Source organism: Pezoporus flaviventris, unplaced genomic scaffold (assembly GCF_033815535.1).
Source record: "Pezoporus flaviventris isolate CSIRO_AGI_PZ_B2104156 unplaced genomic scaffold, CSIRO_AGI_Pfla_v1 ptg000045l, whole genome shotgun sequence".
In the NCBI taxonomy this organism is placed as follows: Eukaryota; Metazoa; Chordata; class Aves; order Psittaciformes; family Psittacidae; genus Pezoporus; species Pezoporus flaviventris.
In genome coordinates this window covers 25423429-25448471 of record NW_026892593.1, presented here as the reverse complement: position 1 = coordinate 25448471, position 25043 = coordinate 25423429, and the positions used below count along the sequence as shown (strand labels likewise).

The following is a 25043-nucleotide window of genomic DNA, read 5'->3' as shown; positions in this document are numbered from 1 at the left end:
AGTCTAGACTAATGACTGAAGTTTAATACAGAATGTAGCCTGTTGGCCAGAAGGAGCTCTAAGAGAAGAAAGTGCTTACGAGTGAGGTGTCATACTCAGAAAAGTTCTGCTGCTGTCTATATGAGATAGAAGAGGATGAATATTTATAAGGAAAGTAAAAAAAAATCCTGTAGAATTTATATTTATGCAGAACTAAATGCCTGTCAGTTAAGGTCAAAACTTTGATAACTGGATTATAGGTGTATCTGACCTGGAATTCTGTCTTTTTATTGTATCTTCTGCCTTTGATCGTATCCTCCATTGAAATAATCTTGTAGTATGATCTCCACTCTGTATTATGCTAGGGAAATGTGTGATATAAGGGATAAGAAGAAATTGATTACATTAAAAATCACACTGGACAAGAATTATGGACGTTCTAGTTCAAAACTGCTGAAACCTGTATCAGACTCGTCAAATGCAGTGCACTTAGTAGAGATAAAAATCTTTTTAATATTATTAAAACCAAATATTCCTGGGAATAATGAGAAATTGTGAGCTATGTTTAACTTTCTAAATACCCATGAAGCTGAAGATGCAATATTATCTGGAACCTACACCAAGACCTGGGTAGGGAGGTGAAGGAAATCGCACAGAAGCATTCTAGTTATTATTCATGTTAAAATTGCTTTAGGATTAGGCAATACACTAAAAAAAGTAATCAGAAAAATACTCCGTTCAACAAAGAAAGTAATGCTTTAAAGTCAAAGAGTATTCAAATATCATAAGACTCGCCAGAATTCAAGCAGAACTATATCCAGAAGAGGAAATTATCCAAGAACAGATCAGGCCATATGCAATTGTCAGCTTTCCATTTTATAGACTTTTAAAAATGTATATGTGTGTGCAAATAACTGGCACTTACAATTTAATAGATTCTACAGCATATAAGGAAATTTTTGTTTGTTTGCAGGGAGAGGTTGAAATTTTTTGTCAAGTTTCTCAATGATATGTTCCTCTTCCACTCTCTGTATTACAAATGCTTCAGTGGAAATGGCATGCAAGAACTAAAAATAAATATCTCAGCTTCCAGGAGTAAGGTTTTGAGGCTGGCATTTTGATATCTGTGAAATAATGTGTGTATATACAATGCAGTGAAGGGAGAGCTGTGGTTCTCAGGACTTCGAGCACACAGGCCTATCCTAAGGGATACATTCTGCCTGTTAATCCCCTTTCTCCTCAGTTCCTATCCATTTCCTACACACAGAATTGATGAGGTGGTGGAAATTAGTATAGATTTCCTCTTGAACCAGGCTTTCTTTCCAGTGCTTTGGAGATTCACGCATGGCATGCCAGTGTAGAGAGCTGAGTGGCAAGCGCCTGCATTGTGCCAGACAGCCCAGTACCTTAGATACCTGAAGATTTTTGTTTGAAGTTTTCCCTCTTATTTCCTGTTCAACCATTTCTATTACAAAATTTGAAAGGTAACATAACATGACATAGAAGATGAAATTGCAAGTGATAGATCACCATAAAATGTTATCTGAAAACCAAAAAGTGGAATGGTCTTCTGCAAAATCAACAATATGGAAACAATGGCTTTCAGTATATAAAGGAGTCTTTTTTTAAGAGTTATAAAATTTGAAACTTTCACATCTTGTCAAACTTCACAAAGTCTGGGGTTGGTTCAAAGCTCCATTTAGTGGCCATCTATTTTTCCTTTTATTTCCTTTTCCATTATTTTTGATTACCAAGATTTGATGAATTGTCATCACAAAAACATAAGAACTGGCCACTTGAATCAAGTTGTTTTTCTGTCAAGAATGTCTCAGCAGTAGCTTTCATTCTTTCTTTGAAAGATTTCTCTTCAAGTCAGATGGAAATCATTATTTTATACAGAAGTACCTTACTGCTTTATAGCTCAATTTTCTAATGCTTCTAGAGAAAGGCAGAAAGACTTAGGAGTTGAAGGCACTTGGCACCCTCCAGGAGGCTCTCCATATAACAGAGGATTGAATCATTAGGTATGGTACTTTTTATAGTGCACATACAAAAAATATCTGCTTTGAGCTCTGTTTTGTACATCTGTGCAATGTTCCACCTTCTGGTAATACTTTTACAAGTGCTGTACTTGCTATACTGTAATGAAAGGTTGTTAGGCTGATTTTTAACCGGCTTCTGTAAATATTCTAAGAGACCTATCATTGCAAAATATAATCTTAAATATAGCTTCTTTAGGAGATTTTGCAAGGATAGGATTTAGTCTTTTGTCTGTTGAGGAGCCTCTATTTGAAGTAGAGTGAATATTGCTTATTTGTTTTTGTGTTTCCACATATACCTGTAAACTTTGTTACATTAGTAGTAGTAGTATTGTTGTTACATGGATCAGAAAAACAATTAGCAAAGGAGAGTGGGAATGCTATGTATTCAGGTCAGCCGCAATCCTGGCATACATGTAAAGTAAAATGGCAAAGTGAAGTGAAATTAGAGAAGATGCTGAATTGTGTCACCAGGTGGGAAAGTTACATCAAGACAAGCTGAGGTGTTAGGAATGAAGTGAGTGAAATGAGAGTTTCAGAGGCTAACAACAGAAAGGAAAGAGGTGCTTTCTAAGGAGAGCAATCACAGAAATCCTGTGTGTGCATTGCACAGTCTTATGTAGACTGCAATAGATAATGGCTGAAGATAAAAAGGAGAGAAGTGAGAGCCTGAGGAGCAGTGGATAAGAAAGCCTCAACCACAGGAGCAGGAAGAACCTGGGGAGGGAAGGGAAGGATGATGCAGGCAGGGAAATCCATAAAAAGGCTCAGGCTCTTTTCCAGCAATGCTTACCTGCTATTAGGCAACCTACACATGCCTTTCATAACTGTTCAGGAACTTGGTGCCCATAGCATTGCAGTTTTGCCTGCAGTATCCTTTACCTGCTAATTTGCATTTCCCAGATACATGCAGTACTGGTGCTTAGGGTCCTCTGGCAATTTCATTCTCTGATAACCTAAATTTGTCATGTTGGGAACCCTAATTTTTATTATTGTGATGCCATTGGACATTACTTCTTGTAAGTGGGAACATAATCAGGGACCTTTGAAATGTGTGGAAGAGAAGACAGAAAATAATGTACTGAAAGAAACTGAAATGAGTGAAACAACTAAAAATAAAAACAAGAGAGTATAATAATGACTGAATAATCTGTCAATTAATTTATGCAGACAAAATACTACTGAAAAGACCATGTATATCTATATATACCAAATAAGCTAGTTCATTTTTTTCTTCAATTAAAAATGTTAGAACATTTTTTCATTCCATTTTGTAATAAAATTTAGAAATTTTGAACTATCATATAGGAGATGTATTTAAAAATGTATTTTGGGGAATAAATTCTATATATCTTTTGTAGAAACTGGAATACATAATGCTGACTTAAGAAAACCTCTCAAAATAGGTTCTGAAATAACTATTTCAAACCACTGCAGCTTCATTTTCATTTATTAAAAGTAATGTCTGAAAAATAACTTCATCTTATTAGTTTTGTTCCCATTTCATATTTAAATATTCATTTGAATTATTAAAATAAAGTGAGTTAGGCAGGGAATATAGACTTCTTTGTTACTTCTTTTCTTCAGTTTCCCATTTCCTAATGGAAGATGTGAATATACCACACAATGGTTGAGGCAAACTGGACGTGGCTGAGAAGTGGTCATATTTAAAAGTAAACAGTGCAAGACAAGCTATTTTATTATGTCAGGTACATACTGAACAGCTTAAGTTCAGAGAGTGAAGGAAATCGCTTCACATTGTTTGCAGCAAGTGTCTGCAGAAACACCAATGTGTATGTCTGGAAGTTGCTGAATATGTGATATTTGGTATTTTATTTTCTGGAAACATATCCAATCAAAGAGGCGATAGTGCAGTATCTCTATTACTGTTCTATTTAGCTGCTGACTGACAAAAGGAAGATTTTTAAAACTTTTTTTTTTATTTTTCATTATATCATGCATTGTTCTCATTAAGATTTCATGGGCTGGAAGCTGTAGAAATACATTTCTTGTTCAATAAATCCCATAAATTATATTGGGTCAGAACTTCACACTATAAATCAAGAGATATTTCCTAAGTTGAAAATAGTATAAAAGGATTTAATTTTTTACCATCCTAGATTTTTCATTGTTTATTCATATTACATCAAGCTACAGCTATAATCGTACATTATACCAAAACACTAGGACCATTTGGGAGAACAAAAATAAGCACAGAATATAATTGGAATAGACCTACTGAGTAGCTTTACCTCAGGTGAGCAAAGTTTCCAAAAAAAGGATTTGCTTCAAAAATAATTCTTTATTCTCAGTTCTTACTTGGGACTCTGCAAACACTGGAGAAAAGAAACATGTGAAGATAATTCAATCTTCTTTCACCTTTTGATATTTTTTTTCTTCTTTTACTGTGCTCTAATTCATGAGTTAAGAATTCAGTGTAATAAATTAAACAGAAGGTCATATTCAAACATATAACCTCTTCCTAAAACAAATGAGGTAATTCAATTGGATTAATTTGTTTTATGAATTTGATTTTTTTTTTTGGTGCAGTATAACAAAATATATAAAACTCTGCATTCAATTAGATTATGCTCCATTAGATCAATTAAGTGAATATAACTCAATAATAACACAACAGAATAAAGATAAATACTGAAAAGTGATGAGCTTTTGCTTTTCCAATTTCATGAAGAGGTGGACATTTATATGAAAAAGAACATAGTTTGTATTAGGCAAAATTGCCTTTTTTGGATTGTCAGTTTAATACATGGAGGCAAAGACATTTAAAGATATTTTTTATATGAGTCTTATGGATTGATTTGTGCTGGAGAGAGGAATAAAAAGGAATGTCTCAATATATGATGTCCCACAGGCACATATACAGTGCCGTAATCTCACTATATCTATTAATGGTCAAAATCCTAATTGCGCTAATGAATTCTCTTTTTTAAAGAATTACTTTTAGAGAAATAATTGCTTCTCTCTGTTGTCTCTACAAGTTCAGGAGCTTCATTTTAGACAAATATATGAACTCTATACTGCTAGCTTTATATTGGGCAACCATGGAGATAATGCGTCATTTCAACACTCAGAATCTTTAGTCTGTAATACTGGGGTGGAAAATCTCTAAGAAATAGTTCTGTAGGTTTTTTCCCATTTTAGTTCCTGGCAGTGTCACTTCTTTTCAGAGATAACATTGAAGCGTATTTCTCAAAATTACTCTTCACATTCTGTATTTCTGGAAATTGAGCTGAAAAAGCTGGAATCAAAGGCTTTTACAAAGAAAATAAGTTTCTACTTCAGTATTAGAAATGGTTAAATGTTTGATGACTTTTTCCCTATGTACCCATGAAATTACTACTTCTTAGCTCTTAAGAAACTACCCGCATCTCCTCTACAAACAAAACAGGGATGATGGATATCAGTCTACAAAAATCATGTGGTCTGAACTATGTAACCCTCTAATCAATGACATACCTCACTAAGTGGGGTACATATTTTGTTTGTATGTCTGCTTTGGTAAGCTGATGATTCAGAAAGTTGACAAGGAAATATTAATTCCAGGTTAACCGTATGATGATAAAACACTGGACTTCATGCATCACAATCGCATGTGAATGTAAGTGCCTACATCTTCTTGTTTTAGTTCCACCATCTTAAATGCTTACTTGCTTATTCTTTTCAACTCCATAGATCAGAATATCAAAGACTGAAATTTTTGAACTTGCATTTGACATTTCCCACCATGTAGACTTGATTCCTTCTGTTTACCAGTGTCAACCAGGTTTCAGTCTCATGCTGAGAAGGTGCTTCACTAATGCTTTGCACAGTGGTTAATCAAATATTTATGCAGCACATGAAGGAAATATACTTACATTTCACTGCAGATGATTGAATAAGTTCTATACCATTTTCCCAGTGAACAGAGTCATGTCCAAACACTTTCAATTATTCATGTCCTAATTTGCAAATATTGCAAAGAGTTCTTATCTGGTAATGCAAGCTAGTCCTGTAGCTGAGAAAGAATGAAATAATCCCTTTCATGAAACAACTCTTTTCATATAATAAAGAATGGTTCTGTTCTCTCAATAGTGTATGCTCAGTGCATGCTCCTGACTGTTTTAGAAATCAATGTTGATCCATAAACATATATAATTTTTCTGTCCTTCATTACAGCTGAAACATTCTGATACTTTGTATGCTCTTATGTTTTGAAAAGTATAGGTGTTTTATTCTTAAATAAGATGGAAAAATCTTGGGAAAATAATATATAAAAAAACAATGTAGGCAATATCTTGCCCATGCCCTCCAAAGTATGAATAAAAGCAACTGAAGAATTTGAAATTGACAGGAAATCTTAAGTCCTGATTTGGCTGATTTGGCTGATTTCTTGTCTAAGTAGTCCTTACTCATACAAACAGTTTCATTTAAATTTCCCTGCATTAGGCACTAATACATAATGTACACTTTATTACTTTAAATTTGTGTTCTTTTCATTGTGACAGGTAGAATGCTTTGATTCCTAAGCAATGCATGAAACATTAAAGATGGAATTCTACACAGAATTAAGATGTGCAGTTAACTGATGCAAAGTATTATGTGCGTAAGCAAAATAGATTTTTTTTTTAAAAAAGGGAAAAAAATATTACTTCTTAAATCTGAGCTGGCATAAAGCTGTGAGGAACTACAAACATGCTTGACGAGAGAATTAAAAGGCACTATGATCTTGAGAAACTGTAGAAGCTATTAGGAAAAAAAGTGCAAGTCACTAAGGAGAAACACCAGGTTTACGTACATGTAGGGACAAAAATGGGAATTATACATCTGGGCAACCAAACTGCGAAAACAAGTCTGAAGATGAAGATGAATCCAAACTTATCATGACTGTGTAGCATTACATTGTGGTAAAGTGGCATAGGAGTACTGTCCATGTGTCAAGCAGTCTTTCTACTCAAGGTCTTCTGTTTGTCTTCAGTTAGAATACTTTGTACAGATTTGGTGCTGTGTTTGAGGAAACGAGCCACTGAAAGAGCCTTGAGAGGACAATAAGAAGAACCAACACTGACCTGATCTATAAGACAGACTGAAGAAGTTGTAATTTAAGGAGAAGAGCCTGGTGACTAAAGTTTCAACTATGTAAAAAAACTGTGAGGGAAAGGGGGAAACCCAGCTATGACAGTAAAGGATTTCATCTGTAGCAAGTGAGGTTCATAGCAAACATCAGGAAAACTTTCTGAAATTGAATATAATGAATGCTAGGAAATGTGGAAACAGAAAGTTTTAGGAACAACTTTGATTAACTCCTGTCAAGAAATGAATTATGGAGCACTAATCCCACCTTTGGCAAGAAGATGTAGCGTATCTGACCAGACATCCTCTCTGCATCTCATTCTGTGATTGCATCCAATAGTCTTACCTTACTGAGCACCTTTTTTTTTTTTTTTCTGTTCTTCTCCTTTCCTTCCTACATACAAAGATCAACAGTGAGATTCCTGGAGCTTTGATTTTCACAAAACAGCATGATAAATTGTCAGCCTATTGAAGTGGTTTATAATTCAACATTTTTTTTTTTCCTGATAAAAGAAAGGCTTTTAGACAGCTTAAAGATGAAAATAATTAATACTGCTGAAGAAATGAGAGAAAAGAATGCCTAACTGGATCTCTGCTTTAGCACCTGTATGATCAATGCTTCAGAATAGAAAATATTCAGAAAATTCTAATGAAGTGTTTTGATACAATTATATATTACTATCTGTAGCAATGATGATGGTACAGTATAAACAAAAAAGTTATAATACAATAATTAATGAGTTTACAGGCTTAAATCACTTGTACACTGTCACTTGTCTGTGTTCCTTCAGAGAAAATACAATTATACTTATTGCATGAAAATTAAAAAAAGACCCTCTATTGCTATGCCTGGGAGCTTCATCTTGCATTTCAAAATGTATCATTATACACATTTTTTTGTCACTTTACACAGATGAAGAAAGTCAACTTGAAATCTGGTAATCAGATTTATAGTAATTGTAGTAGCTATGGTATTTTCTTATTGTACTAAAAAGATATGAAAATTTTAAAGTAGTTCTTATTACAAATGAAATATTTCCTGAAGAATATAACATGCATTTCCATTGGCAAACCTCGTCAAGACTATCTTGCTTTTAGTTCTATCATAAAATACTAATTTCTTTGAAGTACACAATTTTTTTTATCTTATATTTGAAATAGTTAAAATATTGTATAAAGGAATAAAGAAAGGTAGCAACATCACGTATGAGTTTTTTTCTGGTTAAAAGATACTTCTTATTGTAAAAAGCCCTGTACCTTAGGAGTTTTGCCTTGCATAGTGAGGTCTTTTGTCTAATTATAATTTATTTTCTTAGATATTACACATAGATAAAACCATTGCTGTAATAAAGAAGGCATAACAAGAACTGAGAAAATGCAAACAGATAGACAAAAGGTTTGCAAGGGAATAAGACATTGATGTAAAACAATTAAGATTTCTGTGAAATTATTTTTTCCCAATTAAGAAATTATGCTCAAATTCACAGCAGTCTTGGCCTATACTGAGTAAATGTAACTTCAGGCCTTAATTCGAGTCCAAATTCTTCTTACGTTCCTTTTCATCTTCACTTCAGTTAGTCCTTATTATGGAGCTGAAGTGACCTCAGACTATAGGATAATTGTTTTGAAACTTAGAGCTAAACCAGGCAAGTTAACTCTGACATTGTTACAAAACAATGAAGACCACTATAAATTTTTCTTGCATGTTCTCATTGGCCGATTTAGCTTACTTATTTAGTAAATGGCAGAGATGCAGACAATAGCCAGGTATGAAAATTAAACCTACAACAATAGTGACAATTTCTAAGAGAATTTAATTTCCCACTCCCCAGCCCCAGCATTTAAGAATTCAATATCTAAGGACATCCTGCTTCAGTACAAGAATATGACAAGTAAAATGTTTCAATTCCTAGGAATTTCCAGGGAAAGGACAGCTTTAGAAAAGCTAGAGTTATTTTATTTTCTTTCTCTAAATCAGCCTTTCTTGAGAAATCTCTACTTGTTTAGAAAGACTAAAAAGTGGACACACTAATTAGAAGAGCTTATGTTAGAGTCATCAGGGCCAGATTCTTGTTGAGCTTTTCTGTGCTGTAAAGTAGAGAGCTGCAAGGTGATAATCTTATAGAATAGACATGATGTTAAACCTAGAATAGGCATGTTAAACCTAGAATAGGCATGATGTTAAACCTAGAATAGGCATGATGTTAAAGGGCAGTGGCTCTAAACACCAGGTTCCTGAAAAAAATAGTATAGATTTTTTCTGTTCCTACTCTTAAGTTCTGTGAAGAAGTCTAACAGTTTCTTTTGAACAAGTGTTATAACATGGATTTGTGGCTGATGGGAGGCAAACATTGATCCCATGGCACTTTATGTCCAGAGTTCAAAGAAAGGGTGTTTTCTGGCACTTGCATTATCATCTTTATCCTGGAAACAAATATTCCTTTGCTGTCTGAGTTCTTCAGCCTAGTGTTGTACACACCACAGGAAGCCATAGACCCTATATATATGGCTGCTTCTCAGTGCACAATTAAATATATTTGTTTATTCTACTTGTGATGACGCTGAAGCAGTTTAGTAGGTAAACAGTTTAAATTTTTATTCAGCCTTTTTGACCATATCATTTAGACCTGGCAAATATATGCAAGCATCCTTTTGTTTAAAGATGTATATAAATTTAAGATCATTTCAGGAATCAACCCAGCCATAACACCACAATACTAATAGATATTATTTCTATATACTAATTAAAATGTGGCTTTATCCCAAGATGCAGGACTCCCAATCTTAAAGAAATCTTTATTAGCTAATGTGTTTCCTGTATGCAGCCGCTCATTTCTTACTGGCCCTAGAATGCTGTTTGCATTCAAGAGATCCTGAGATTAGGTGAGATATTATATTTCAATCTTTTGATATCACCTGGTTATTTTTTATAGGAGTAGGTTAGGAATCATTAACAGAGAGGAGGAGGTGGTGTTGAGACAGTGCATATGTATCAGGAATGTCTTCAACCAGGTAGCTGGAACTGGTTAAGAAGGTGGAATCACAGCCTCAGCTCTTTCAGATGCACAGCAAGACAAGCCTTCTTTCACTGTGAGTAATGAGTCTGTTAGCCATTCAAAGTGGAAGACCAACATTTGTGAAAACTACAGTCCTGTTTAGAAATGCAAATGTACTGCAGTGAATATGCCAAGTTACTAGCAACAGAGTCCAAGTGATTTATAGGCAAATTAATGGACCAACTTGAATTCATGGGGCATAGATTAATTCTATATCGAAAGTATTTCTCAGTTTAAATTGCCAGTGATATAGAAGCCTAAGTGTCTGCAAAATTTTTCAAGACAAAAAGTGTTCGGCAAAACTGGAAAGAATAATTAAAGAAATGTTGAAACTTTGCCGAGTTTCAGCTAAATTTCTGGAAAATCTTTCACCTGCCTCCAAAAGCAGCAATTCGTATCTGTGCAGAGGTATAATGCAGTTTTTTCTTGCTGGTATTTATCAATGTGCATGTGCAAAATGGGGATGCTTCCTTCCTTTCTTTTACAATTGTAAGTCTACAACACTTCCAACACTGACAGGATTTCTGCATATTTGCTGATATTCAGCAACAAAATTACATTAATTCTGATCTATGTTGTTAATTTGGAAACTGCCCACAGTTCAGTGGTCAGCTCTTATTCAGTGCATCTTTGAGGAAAAATAAGTTTTGGGTTACCCAATTGCAGATATTAATTAAAAATTTCTTGTTTAATTGGTCTCAATCATAATGGCATTGCCTACTAGACCTAAATACCTGTACTGCAAGCCTGGACAAAATAAATAAATAAATAAAACCATAAATAAATAGATTTTAATATGGTATTAAGCATGTATTAAAACCACCCTTTGAAAGTTTTTGGTCTTACTTTGTACAGTGACATATACACAAACCCTTCTGTCAGCACAACTGAAAATAATGCATCATTAAAATCAATTCCTCTGAGCTTTGTATATAACTCATGACATTTTCTCTCTTCAGTTCCAGTGTCATATAATATACAAACTGCCCTGATTCTACACTTGGCCTCTGAAATCTCTACAGGAAATACAACCGCTGATACAGTGAGCCCTTCTTGTTACTATTCTCTTTTCATAGAATCTCAGTTTGACAAATGGATAGATTTTGTTTTGGTCACATTTCTGAAAATCAGCTTTTTAGTGCAATATAGTTAATTTCTACTGCTTTTTTCTTTTGTACTTTTTCTGATTAGCTCTTTGTATTTGGTGTTGGTGTTGGTGACGTGTACTTATATCAGGACCAAATCTTATTTGGATAGACCTTCCTATTCTGCCTCAGAGGTGTAAAAAAAACTTTTGAAAGGATTAAGGGATCATATATTATTTCACCATTCTATGGAAACCAGTGTGTTAGCACATCCGTGATCTCTCTGAGGATTCAGTATTTATTCAATCACTACTTCCTTGATTCGTTCTGACCTTTCACTTTATTTTTCCCAGCGCTTTCAGTTGTACCTATGCACATCCTGGCATGCAAAGCCTCCCTAGCCCAGATTCACTTTCCTTGTTATATGTTAGCCTCCTGCTCTGATTTCTGCCACATACAGCTAAGCTGTCTAAAGAGATGTGCTCTCCCAGTTGTGCTGTCTGGGATGGAGCCAGTTTTGTTTTCTTCAGTAATACCTCTCCTGTCCCTGACCGCTATCATTATAGACTCAGCAATCTGGGAGCCTTTTGCAGTTCCACTTGTGTATGTTATGGCTCGAGCCATGGGGCAAGTCCCACTCCTCCCTTTCCAAGCAAACTTCTTCCTCAGTGAACATGTTTCTATGGAGATTAAATTTGTTGGTGTTTTCCAAAAAGGATAATATTTACACAGAAAAAGGACTGATATCCTAGTGTGTGCAGCTCAGCAGGTAAGAAGTTGTGTAGTACTTAACACTTTCATCAAAAGCAGTTCATCATGACTTTGAAGTAGTTATTTGGAATTAATGCAGCCTTTACTTGATTTCTTTCTTTGCATCATTTCTGACAAGGCCTGATTTCTTCCTGAATAATGCCAGTGACAACACTTACACTGAAACAGACAACAAAAAAAACCCTCCTGTTTGATGTGATTTTATTTATAATTGTATTGTTCTGATCTTGCACAGCTCCAGAGATCTTTCTGCAGCAACTTCTCACAACTTCACAATTTTCTCAGCAGTCCAAGCCAAGGTATACAAGTAGGGCATAACAATTTGGGCTTTGAACCCTTGGACTAAGACGCCTAAGCCTCAGTGTAGGCAGAAAGGTTACAGGGACAAGGGGTTACAGTGAGCTTCTAGCCTCTTGTATAACAAGATCTATGAATTTGGAATGAAACCCCACTAAGAATGGCTCCATCTTGGCATGTGAAATAATTCATTGGAAGCATGGTGAATAAGATGTGCCCATCTTTTTTAAATTCTCTTCTTGCTGGGGAAACTCTTGACCTTTTAGCACTAGTAAACTCATTTTCATCTTCTGAATAGTCTCTGAGTTATTTGATGTATTTTACAATGAAGTGAAGTTGTCTGGAATGTCACTAACCTGAAATATGATTGACCAATACCCAGGAAAATAAAATTTCTTGTTTAGTACTGTGGAAGTCAACCTGGCTTCTTACAGCAGTGGAGTTCTCCTTAGTAACTACCCACATACAAGCAAATATTGCTAATGATTCTTGTTTGGCTCTAACTGACAGTGTTCTAGAGGGAGATTAAAATCCACGTTACTGACCACTGTTGTCGGCTTGCCCCTCTGATAGAGGCTTGCAGGGACTTCAGATGGTCCTGTATGCCCACTGTTTTCAGCCTGGTTCACAGCTGAATTAAATACCTCTCCCAGGAGTGGCCAGAGAGACTGTGGGCTGCAAGAATCCCACCATTGAGTTTTCAATTACCTTCACGAATCTCTAAGAAGCCTAATTTAAATTGTTTGTCCCATACCCATCCAACCTCTTTTACCTCAGAGAATTAATGTGATAGGCCTCTGAAAGCAATTCACTAATGATTGTAAAGTCTCTAGAAGCCAGAAGTTGAAGGGCTGAATTTTTTATGTGTATAGTGGAGAAGTCAAGGTAAATAATACACATTTTCAGAGAGCACTATACATTTACTATTAGATGTTATTCACTTTGGAAAGGAAATGCCTTTCTTCTAAGCACATAAATAATTATAGGAGGTAAATATTAGTTGTTATTCTTTGTGAAATTTGAGGTATGGTTTCTCTTTGTCTGAAAAACATTATTCAATTCCTTGCAAAATATTTTTCAAATGTCAAAAGCTTTTTATCAAAAAAAAGTAGTGAGTGTTTGAATAAGGAAGAGGAACAGAGAGATGCAAGCTGTAGCACAGCATCTCATTCTCTGAATGATGGCAAAGCATTGCTACTCTGTGTGTGTCTATTTGAAGGCACGTGCATAAATCACTTGCTCAGGTGAAAAGCTTACATTAGCAGTGGTTGTGCCAGCTCAGCCACAAAACTCAGAGGCTGACACAAAATGGCAAATATATTGCAGCATAAAAGGTCACTTCAAAAATTTCTGACAGTCTGTAACAGTAGAAAGTCAAAACTCAACAGCACATTGCCCTATTTAGCTCAGCCATGCTACTACACTCTCTCTATGGACTCATTATCTAAAATAATTGCATGCTCTTTTGAAATCAGAGAGTCATTCAAAGATCGTATTTCCCATTTTAGTAAGAAATGAATCAAGCATAGCAAACAGCTTATTTTATTCCAGCAGTCCTTTTAACATGCAAATAGTAGAGTCTTTCAATCAACACACTTCTGTTTACGCCAATAAAGATAATGCAGGAATAATTGATAATTGTCCAGTTTAGGAATTGTGTGCTTAAAACTTGCCTGTTTTTTCACCTATGTAATAATAAAAGATCTAATAAAAGGCTTTTTTTCGATAACTGTCCTCCTATTTCTTCCGGGTGTCTAAAAGAGTAACAGAATCTTTACTGACTACTGATGTGCCAATCTCCCTATCCTGTCATATATGAATTTCAGCCACACAAAGCTCTTTTTCCTAATTGCCTTGTTTTGGAAAACCTTAAAATATTTTAAGAGAAAATGCTGTGAAGAGCAAATAGACTGTGAAAAATGTCTTGTGGATCATAGCTGAAAGAGAAGAAAATATAGAATATCTTTCCACAGCTCACCACAATACTTCATAAATCTAATAAAATCTGTTCCACAAAATGTAGAGATTCCTAGAAGGCACTTTCTTTCTCTCTCAATTTCAAAAGCTCCTCTTGACAACCCTTTAGACTAAGGATTTCTTGGAATCTATTTTCTCGTTCTTGTGTTACTAGCCCATCCTATTTCGAAACACACAGACTCTGCACCTCACAGAGACCTTTATAAAAGCATCATACTGCCTCTACAAAGACATTTTGAGAACCATGTTCAAAAGGATGTCAATGTCAAGGGACCTACAAGTCATGATCTTGGCCAAACCTTAAACCGGGTTTCGTCAGCAATATGACATCACACAATACATGGAATTTTAGTAGTGAGGTTTGCTGAAAGCTTTACCATGAATTTAACCATATTTCTTAATATTTGAGAAATATGTGCATCTGGAACAGTCGCAAGAGATATCAAGACTAAATGGAGAAAGAGTATTTTATGCAAATGGGACATTAATGTTACTTTAAACATTTAGAAGCAAACGTATTGAATTTGTGTGAATTTATATGCAGTTTTCTTTAATAGGGTATATCATAATAGAACATTAGGCAACTCTGAATATATTTATGGAGAGACCTTAAAATAACTATACGTTTTATATATATATATTTATATAATGATTCGGAGAAAACTCCAGGAAAAAACTTGCCAACAAAGTTTTCAAGCTGACAAGCAGGTATTCTTTATTGAACACGGGGGATAGCTCCTCCTAACGTGTGTCCCCATATTGCGACACAAGCAGCCCTTATATAGTCCCTGGGCATACATACATATTCATGAGGCTACATATGGATTACATCATTTTCCAGAGCATTCTCTGCATGCGTACAGAATTGTGGTGGTGGTCTCTGAGGGTCATTTACTTCTTCCAACAATCTTCATCACTTCTGGCAGCCTTTGAAGCATGCGCAGTAGATGCTTATACCAGCTTATTTGGTTCGTTAGCACCAGAGACATAATAATCCTCCTGTCCTCCTGCTTATCAGTTGGTTTAACAGTAGCGCATCCTGGACACCTGCCATTCCCACATGCTCCTTATCCCTGTGTCCTGTTCTTCTAGACTGTTTTTCTTAAAATTATGTCACATAACGATTTATCTTGTACAAGAATTCTCAGTATGTTCTCTAGCTTCACTCTATTTTTTTTTCTATGTATCATGCACCTCAGTAATTTTCCATTGCTACTGTTACAAAGCCATCAAAATTAACATTACTTAAAACTGATTCTAAAGGTTTATATATTCCATTTTGTAATTTTGTCCCCACCCTTGTCTCAAATCCCCCCTTTTTCCACACTTTTGCAAATTCTTTTGCAACACTTTATATACTATCATTGCCATCTAAAGTTTTTTTGAAATAATTTCCAATATTCCTGCAACCAGTTGTCTCAACCAGGAGAGATTAGGTAACCATGAAGTTAACTTTTTTCATATTTCTTCAAAACCCTAGGGGGTGTCATCCATGGCCATTTCATGAAATATCTTAGTTTGTTTCCAAATTTCCTCCAGATCTGTTTCAATTCTGCCACTTTGGTCTATATAGGAACAACAACTTTCATCAATTATGGAACAAATCCCTCCTTGTGATGCCAGTAACATGTCTAGAGCCATTCGGTTTTGTAATATCACCTTAGATAGGCTAGTTACCGCTTGTTGTTCTGTCTGGATTATTTCAATAGTTTTACTTTCCATGTCCTCTATGGTTGCTGAGATATTTACAATTGCCTTCTCTAATTAACTTTCTTCCAAAGATGGAATTAACCCTCTTACAAAACTATGAAATGCAGTGTACCATTCAATAATAGGGTTAAACTCTTGCTTAATCTGTTTAGGGAGACTTCTAATCTAGGTCCCGGAATGATACCTGTTGATAACAGTAAAATTGTGTATTACAGAAGCTAAGGTGCATTCTCCATTCCAGTTGGGGGGTAAAGTCTTATAAGCATTTTCTCCACATAAACAAGACCATCCTTTCCCTTTAGGAATGGGCCACCACTGAACTATGATACCATCTATATTAATAGTATGATTGCAATTTGAATGGTGACCTACATCTGTGGCATTTAAACAAACATGATCTCCTACCCTGTTTTCTGATGTAATATAACTTTGTGCTCAGGTATAATATTTATTACCTGGATTAGGATTAACTATCCCAAATTTTAACCTTTCTCTTGGAGGTAGCTTGCTAGTGTTCACCCACAAATTGGTCCATGAGATAGTGTTAGGAATTGAAACGCCAGTTAATGGAAGGTCTGGATTTTCTCCTGATTTAGGCAACTGTGCACACACCCAACAGTCACTATGATTAAACATTCTGCACTAATTTCAGGTATAAATTCTGGTCCCAGGCTTGTGAGCCAGTTATCATATGAGTCCTGGAGTTTTCGCCGAATCAATAACTAGCAATTTATGTTTATTGTGAGTTACATTCGGATTCAGAGACTGGATGCATTTCAGTGCATTTCATCAGTTAAGATCATTTTTATAAGAACTGAAGAGGAAATAGCTGACATTTTTTTACAAGCAAGACTGTTTAGAAAACAGAAACATATTGTTAAGTTATAGAACGAATGAGACTTTTAAAGACATTGTGTAGCTGCAGAAATACTGATAAAGTCATTGGGGGTCAGAAAATCTTGGCTTGATCCTCTGCTACTAAATCATCGTACTTTAAACCTAACAAGAAAAGTCTTCATTTTTAGAATCATAGAATAGTTAGGTTTGCAAAGGACTTTAAGGTCATCTAGTTCCAAACCCCCTGCCACAGGCAGGGATACTTTCCACTAGACAGGTTGTCCAGGCCCTGTCCAAGAAGGGCTTACAAAGATGCTGGGGAAGCACTTTTCATTAGGGACTGTAGTGGTAGGACAAGGGGTAATGGGTTCAGACTTAAACAGGGGAAGTTTAGGTTGGATATGAGGAAAAAGTTCTTTACTGTGAGGGTGGTGAGGCACTGGAATTATTTGCCCAAGGAAGTTGTACATTCTCCATCCCTGTCAGTGTTCAAGGCCAAGTTGGTCAGAGGTTGGGTGAGATGGTTTAGTGGGAGGTGTCCCTGCAGGGGGGTTGGAACTGAATGATCTTAAGGTCTTTTCCAACCCAAACTATTCTATGATTCTATGATTCTACGGCCTTGAACGCTGCCAGGGATGGAGCATTCACAGCTTCCCTGGGCAACCCATTCCAATGCCTCACCACCCTAACAGGAAAGAATTTCTTCCTAATATCCAACCTAATTCTCTGTTTCAGATTGAATGCATTACCTCTTGTCCTATCACTACAGTCCCTAATGAAGTGTCCATCCCCAGCACCCTTATAGGCCCCTTTCAGATACTGGAAGGCTGCTATGAGGTCTCCACACAGCCTTCTCTTCTCCAGGCTGAACAGCCCCAACTTTCTCAGCCTGTCTTCATATAGGAGGTGCTCCAGTCCCCTGATCATCCTTGTGGCCCTCTTCCGGACTTTTTCCTATGGTTCCATGTACTTTTATGTGGAGGACACCAGAACTGTACACAATACTCCAAGTGGGGTCTCTTGATACAGTAGTACAAAGTTGTCTTGGATTCTTGTCATTTTGTAGACAAGTTCTGAATACAGTGAACAGATTCCTGGGTTTATAAATGGAAATTTTATTCTTGCAAAATAAACCAGAGTTCTCATGTGTTTTGCTTTGTGATTTGTTCTTTCTGAAAATTAATTAAAATGTTGAAATAAATAAATCTTAGGCTTTCTCTTGAGGCTTTCTCTTTTTGGCATTTGAATTGCTAACCTCTCTGATGCTGCACACATAAAAACCAATCCTTTTATTTCTGAAGAGAAAGTTTATGCAGAAAACTAATTTTAACCTTCTTTTCTGATTCCTGTGACAATAGTCCTATATCTGTGCAAGCAGAACTGTCTGCCAGGAAATTTCTCAGATGTCAAGAGTCAAAGTGTAAGCATTAGCAAATGTAGGTTTTCTGTAGACATCAGAGCTCAGAATAATTTTGTGACCTTTCAGTTAAGTATGTCATGCATAATATATTTGTTTGCTTTTATCCTCAGTTTCTATTTTGGCTTCTCTGTGTAAAAGCTAAAAACTTGGAATGCATCTAGCTCAGCAAAAATAAGATGAAGGATAATGTATGAATTTGTTTTATGATACTTTATAGAACTAAAAATTACAAATTACGATAATTTATGGCTGTGGCTTATATCTACAAGCAGACTCTCACATGTTTGAATATACCAGCTAGCATCTACTGGGCATTTTTAAAGACTTTCTTTCTTTACTGCTGATGAGAAAAGGTCTGCATGTTCTTCTATAAAAAGTAATGATAGACTTGTTCTCTGCTAAGAGGTATATATGTAATATGTACAGTAATAAAAAAAAAACAGCACACCAAACAAATCAAATCTTAAGTAGTATTCCATAATATTCTGCAATATTATGATTTCTCATAAATAAAAATAATAATAAATTAGACACCAGAGGTAGGCTTTGTCATACTTAACTTTAAAGGTTTACAATGCAGAGTTATATAACTAAGCTGAGCTCCTTTCATAGTTGGTGGAGAGGACTGAGCATTTTTGAAGAGCTATTCATCTTTCAGACATCTACCTTAGGGTGAGGGTCATTGTGCCCTGAAAGTGTCTAATTCTCTCCAGCTATGAAGGAACTGTAGGATGATTCTTGCAGTGTAGGCAGTTACCAGAAATAGGTGCGTGCATTCCTCAGACGTGTGGGATACGATATGTCCATTCGCTGAAAGACTTTAGCTAAGGTGAGAATGTACAGTGCTTTCCAAAGTATAAGGCCACCTAAAGGTAGCTGTAGCTTACGACTAAGAAACTGCACCTCAGAATATTTTAATTTCTGACTACACAGATGTCAAGCAGGAAGGCATTGGAGCTGGATTAAATCTAGACTGTTTCTTTGCCCTGGTGCCCACACCTAAATTTCTTTCTGGAGGATGGATTTAGCAGCAGTCCACATCATTAGGCGTCCAGATGAAATTTTGTCACCTTCAATTCAAATTACCTTAGTAATACAATTACCAGGACAGCAAAAGCAGCTGATCCCATGACTTGGCTGTGCCAGAAATGGTGTGTCCTTCACCTAAAAATGGCAGGTTTTTTTCCTGGCTGAGAGTCCCACACACACCGCTCTGCACTGAATGTCATTTTAGGCTGCAGATTAATATTGCATTGCATGCACAGTGTGGTGCAAGCAAAGTATTTACAGTGAAGTAAATATACTCAGATCTGTCGTCAGAATGATGATGTTTTCAATCCACTTAGAGTCAAAAGTGGCAAGACACTTCCAATTTTAATCCCTTTATCTGCTGTTATTCTTTTATAGCCTATAGTCTTTATAAACTATGTATTTTAAAGCATCTTCTTAGCAGTCCTTTTAATAGCTGTATGATAGATTCAACTTTTCCTCAAATCCTCATGTACTGACTACATGAGGACAAACCTATAACTTAGATCAGATCACATAGGTAAAAGTAACAGACAGTGTAATTTCAGGTATCTTTTATACACTGGGATCAGTGGGTCCACAGCCGTGTTATCCCACAGTTCCAAATGGACTAACGCAGATCCAAGAAAAAGTAGTTTGCTGCTTAGACATGATAATAACTAACTGAAGAAGACTCTTGCTTTTTAATATCGAGGTGTAAGAAAGGAGACTGGCTTGTGTTTTGCATCAAGAGGTTCTGGTTTATTGCAAAAGGCAATCAGGCTCTACACAGTATAATTTAAAATGCTCCCATGGTGTGTGGGAATTAAAATCCCACCAGGCAGTTTACTAGTATTGCTGCGGAATAAATTCTCTTTCAGGTACCAAACTAGAGATGGGATCAGCATTTTGGGAGATCGAGGGAAATAATTAAATTATATGCTGAAACAAGAAACTTGTAGGAGTTGCTCAAGCGAGTGAGCTTTATCAGTCCTTTCTAGGATCCAGTCACATGACTCTACAACATCACCAAATTCTCAAGATAAAAGAATAGTGTGGAGGCAGGATTGTAAAGTAATATGCCTTTCCTGACTGCTAGAGAGCAGAGGAAAAGAAATGAAGAGATGTAAGTCACAATTGTCTTCCTTCCTAGCAGAAACTGCAAAAAGTAACCTCATGACATCCTTGTCTCTAAATTGGAGCAACATCAATTTGATGGATGGACCACTCGGTGGATAAAGAACTGGCTGGATGGCCACATACAAAGAGTTGTGGTCAATGGCTCAATGTCCAGCTGGAGACCAGTAACGAGTGGTGTCCCTCAGGGATCGGTGTTGGGACCGGTCTTGTTCAACATCTTTGTGGCTGACATGGACAGTGGGATTGAGTGCGCCCTCAGCAAGTTTGCCGATGACACCAAGCTGTGTGGTTCTGTTGGCACGCTGGAGGGAAGGAATGCCATCCAGAGGGACCTTGACACACTTGTGAGGTGGGCTGATGCCAACCTCATGAAGCTTAGCCATGACAAGTGCAAGGTCCTACAGCTGGGTCGGAGCAATCCGAGGCACAGCTACAGGTTGGGCAAAGAAGCGATTCAGAGCAGCCCTGCAGAGAAGGACTTGGGGGTGTTGGTTGATGAGAAAATGAACATGAGCAGGCAGTGTGCACTTACAGCCCAGAAAGCCAACCTTATCCTGGGCTGCATCAAAAGGAGTGTGACCAGCAGGTGGAAGGAGGTGATCCTGCTCACTCTGCTCTTGTGAGACCTCACCTGGAGTATTGTGTGCAGTTCTGGTGTCCTCAACATAAAAAGGACATGGAACCATAGGAACAGGTCCAGAGGAGGGCCACGAGAATGATCAGGGGACTGGAGCACCTCCCATATGAAGACAGGCTGAGGAAGTTGGAGCTGTTCAGCCTGGAGAAGAGAAGGCTGCGTGGTGACCTCCTAGCAGCCTTCCAGTATCTGAAGGGGGCCTATAGGGATGCTGGAGAGGCACTCTTCCTTAGGGACTGTAGTGACAGGACAAGGGGTAACAGGTTAAAACTTAAACAGGGGAAGTTTAGGTTGGATATAAGAAGGAAATTCTTTCCTGTTAGGGTGGTGAGGCACTGGAATGGGTTGCCCAGGGAGGTTGTGAATGCTCCATCCCTGGCAGTGTTCAAGGCCAGGTTGGACGAGGCCTTGGGTGACATGTTTTAGTGTGAGGTGTCCCTGCCCACGGCAGGGGGGTTGGAACTAGGTGATCTTAAGGTCCTTTCCAACTCTAACGATTCTATGATAACTTTTTGGTTGTTTCTTGTTAAGGTTTTCCATTCCAGGCTATAGGTGTACTCTCACTCTTATCCAGATTTATGAGAATTTTAGTTTATTAAATCATCTCAGACAGGTTCTTTTCTCTAATTTGACAGCAGTCCCAACTTTTTCCCAGTCACCAAGCTAACCTAATTCAACATATAAGCTGCTAACATTTAGCATAAAAGCCACAGTATCGTACCTGTGTACAGTATTGTTTCTGATTAACAAATGTTTTTGATTTCCCATTAACTTTAGCAGCTGAGGAAAAAATGCTCTAAATATTCAATCTGATGATGTGCTTGAAGACTTGACAGATGTGTGAGAAATGTTTGAGAAAAATGTCTCTCACTGGAATTCCTGAAATTCCTTTGACATAAAGAAATCATCAGTTTGAGACTTCAAATATTTGAAGACACATACATTTTGGGGAGGATCAATATGGAAAATTACTTATTTTTCCCATGGTAATGTGCCAAAGTATGTCATCCTGTATCTCTGAATTATGTGTCTTGTCTGTCAGACTATTTTTTCCTATTTTCAGCAGTATTTGTACATTCAATCATAGTGTGGCTGCAGGAGAAAATTGGGCTTTTCACTTCTTATATGCATACATTTGTATTCTTATATATATAGACCTTTCTAGATATTTTCTAAAAGGAACAACCATCAGATACACCATGAACCACTTTGAGAGGGAAACCTAGAGCTCTGAAGAAACACAAGTTGTAGTTGCAGGAGTGAGGAACTTTCACCTGGCCACTCTGTCTATGTAATTCAAAGTGATGTTCCTTGTATTCCTCATGGACCAATGCACAATCAGTTTGCAAGTGAGGCTGGTTGTTACAGTGTCACCATTTTGAATTTTCTGTGGGAAACAGCATAAGAAAATGAAACTTTCATAGGAATTCCCCAAACAAAAGCAGATCTCTTTTGGTCAGTTTTAGTCATTTAGATAGATGATCCGTTACCTGAAAGATGCTGGGGATTTCATGCCAGGGATTCTTCCCTTAAACATTACTGTATAATTAGAAAATATCTGACAGAATCAGATTAAAATTAGCTATTACCTTCAATTGTTCCACATTCAGGTCTTCAACATCTTGTCTATTTAACCATAAATTCTCTAGTGACATGAATTCAGAATGAACACTCTTTCCCAAGATATTGTAAGAAAATGAAATACCTCAGGGATTTTCTGGTAAGTCAATGTAACATTTTGAAAATCTCTGAAGAAAACACAAAATGGGATTAAAGACAGAAGAATAAAATAGAGAAAGGCAGGGACAAAAAAAGAAGGGAAGAAAATGTAGGACATGAACAAAAGTGTGGATTGAAATATAGTACAGAACTGCAGACAAGCAAAGATTAAGCAAACTGTAGACAGAAAGCAGAAAATGTCCAGTCATTATGAGATTATAGAAAAGCAAAAACTGCACAAAAGGAACACCAGAAGCTGAAAATAAGGATGATGTTATGATTAATTTGAGATCACTGTCAAAGCTTCAGTTGATGACAGAATCAGGATATAAACACACAGAAAAAAGTATACATCTATATAAAAGCATACATATGCATTAAACATACAATGTATAGACATATAGATGTATCCACATATATATTTGTATGTGGCAGGGAAAGCTGGAAAAAAAATACATATATTCTTACAGCACAGTTATAAAAATAATGAAATTTTAATAGTGACACACCTGAACATATTGAAAAATAGCTTGATTGGGTACTGACAGCAGTCTGGCAAGAACAGCATATGTGGATTTATCTTTGTCATTCTTTGTCAGAATAGAAAAATGTCTATGAAAAGACCTTGAGTAAAGACAGTATTCTATATTTTAGAATCAAAATTCTAGACTTAAAACATGATTCAGCAACTTCAAAGATAATAAAACACATTTTATGATTAGCAAATATCTCCTAGTCTGGAGACTGGTGTGCTAAATTATCAAGTTTGAATAAAGCTTCACTTTTGTGTGGAAGTTTTATCAAATGAAGATAGCCAGCAGAGTTAATTTTCTGTCAGCAGCTGCTGTACCTAGTCAGGCGGCCTGCCCCAAAATGGAGACAAAAAAAAAAAAAAATTCTTTGTGGAAAACTTGTTTGAGAAGGTATGCTGTGAAACTTGCAAGGTCTTCTTAACAAGATGAGAAGGATATGTGTGTCAGTGTGTCTAGCAAACCAATTGTCTTAAACTCAACCCTGCTGGAGTCCTGGAGTGCCATCTTGCAAGAGCTCATCTGTGAGAGGCTGTCAGGCATTCTTGCAGGTCTTTCAGCCTTCCCTCACCTCATGGATGCCAAGGCAACCTCCTTCTGTGGCCTTCCCTTTGCCTCTGCGCACCCATGTTCTTTTTTCAGGGCAATAAATTCGGCTGTGGAGAGACATGCTGTCTTTCCAAGAACATCTCTTGAAAAGAAATTACTTCACATTACACTTAACAGTGAAATAAAAAATCCTCTCAAGCAGTATCCAATTTAGTTAGACAGCCTGGGACATAGTTCTGCTAGAAAATTATGGACTGTACATGAAGAAGCATTTGTTCAGAGATGTTTCATATTCAGAAGATACCAGAAGAGACTCTAGTCAACATTTTAGTATCATTGCACTGAAAATCAATTGTACAAGGAATGAAGAAGAAGTGTCATTCTGGAAGTACAAACAGTTAGTTTGGTGTGTTTTGCAGTAAGTCATTCAGGTATAAAGGTGTTTGAAATCTGCAAAAATATAACCTTATAAAAACATTGATGCACAGAGTTTGTTGAAAAGCAATGATTGCAAACAAAACCAAAAACAACAAAAAAAGAAGCTAAAAGAAAACCAATTTGATCTAGTCACATAAGCTATTGCAGACTGCTGGTTTTGTTTACCTTTATTGTAGTTCCCAATGTTTTTCCATCCTACTGAGATGTTATGCGTGTACACTTCAGAGAGAAATGATAAAAGAGAATTTTTTTTTCTGTTTGAGAAATAAAGCTTTGTTGTTTTTATGTGCTGCATTACTGGGTAGTAGTAAAAACAGAGAGCAAACAAATATATGCATTGCATAGCCAGATGAAAATGTCCTGCAGCAGGATTGAGTCTAGACCGATATGCTACGTTATCTGCAAGGGAAAAAAAAAACGAAACACTGAAGGCATCAGGCTACATTTCTTTAAAAAAAAAAAATTCTCTTAAATCTGCAGCATCCTCAAGTTTCCACTTGCTGTTTCTCCTTCATATTTTTGTTATTTGAAGTTCACATTAAACAGCTTTAATAATTGAGTTACATCTTCTGTTTTTGTATGTACAACTGTGTCAGGGACTATAGATAATGGTCTGTGGTGAAACACACAAAGATAGAAAAGTACTGTTTGTCTGCTTTGGCTTCTCCCCAGAGAGTCCTGCTTTGGCTGCTCCCCAGAAAGTCCAGCTTTGGTTCCTACTTGGAAAATTCTGGTTTGGAACTCCTGAGAAAAGTCTCAACCCTTGGAGACTTTCCTAGAT

General features: G+C 36.5%; 1 long non-coding RNA gene across 1 annotated transcript; it reads right to left on the bottom strand.

The window, feature by feature from the left end:
- Positions 1-22018: 22018 nt before the first annotated feature.
- LOC133276380 (uncharacterized) lies at positions 22019-24037 on the bottom strand. Its single transcript, XR_009745858.1, has 3 exons — positions 23847-24037; positions 22616-22774; positions 22019-22413 (listed from the first exon to the last, which is right to left on the bottom strand). It is a non-coding gene; the product is annotated as an uncharacterized LOC133276380 (long non-coding RNA).
- Positions 24038-25043: the final 1006 nt, after the last annotated feature.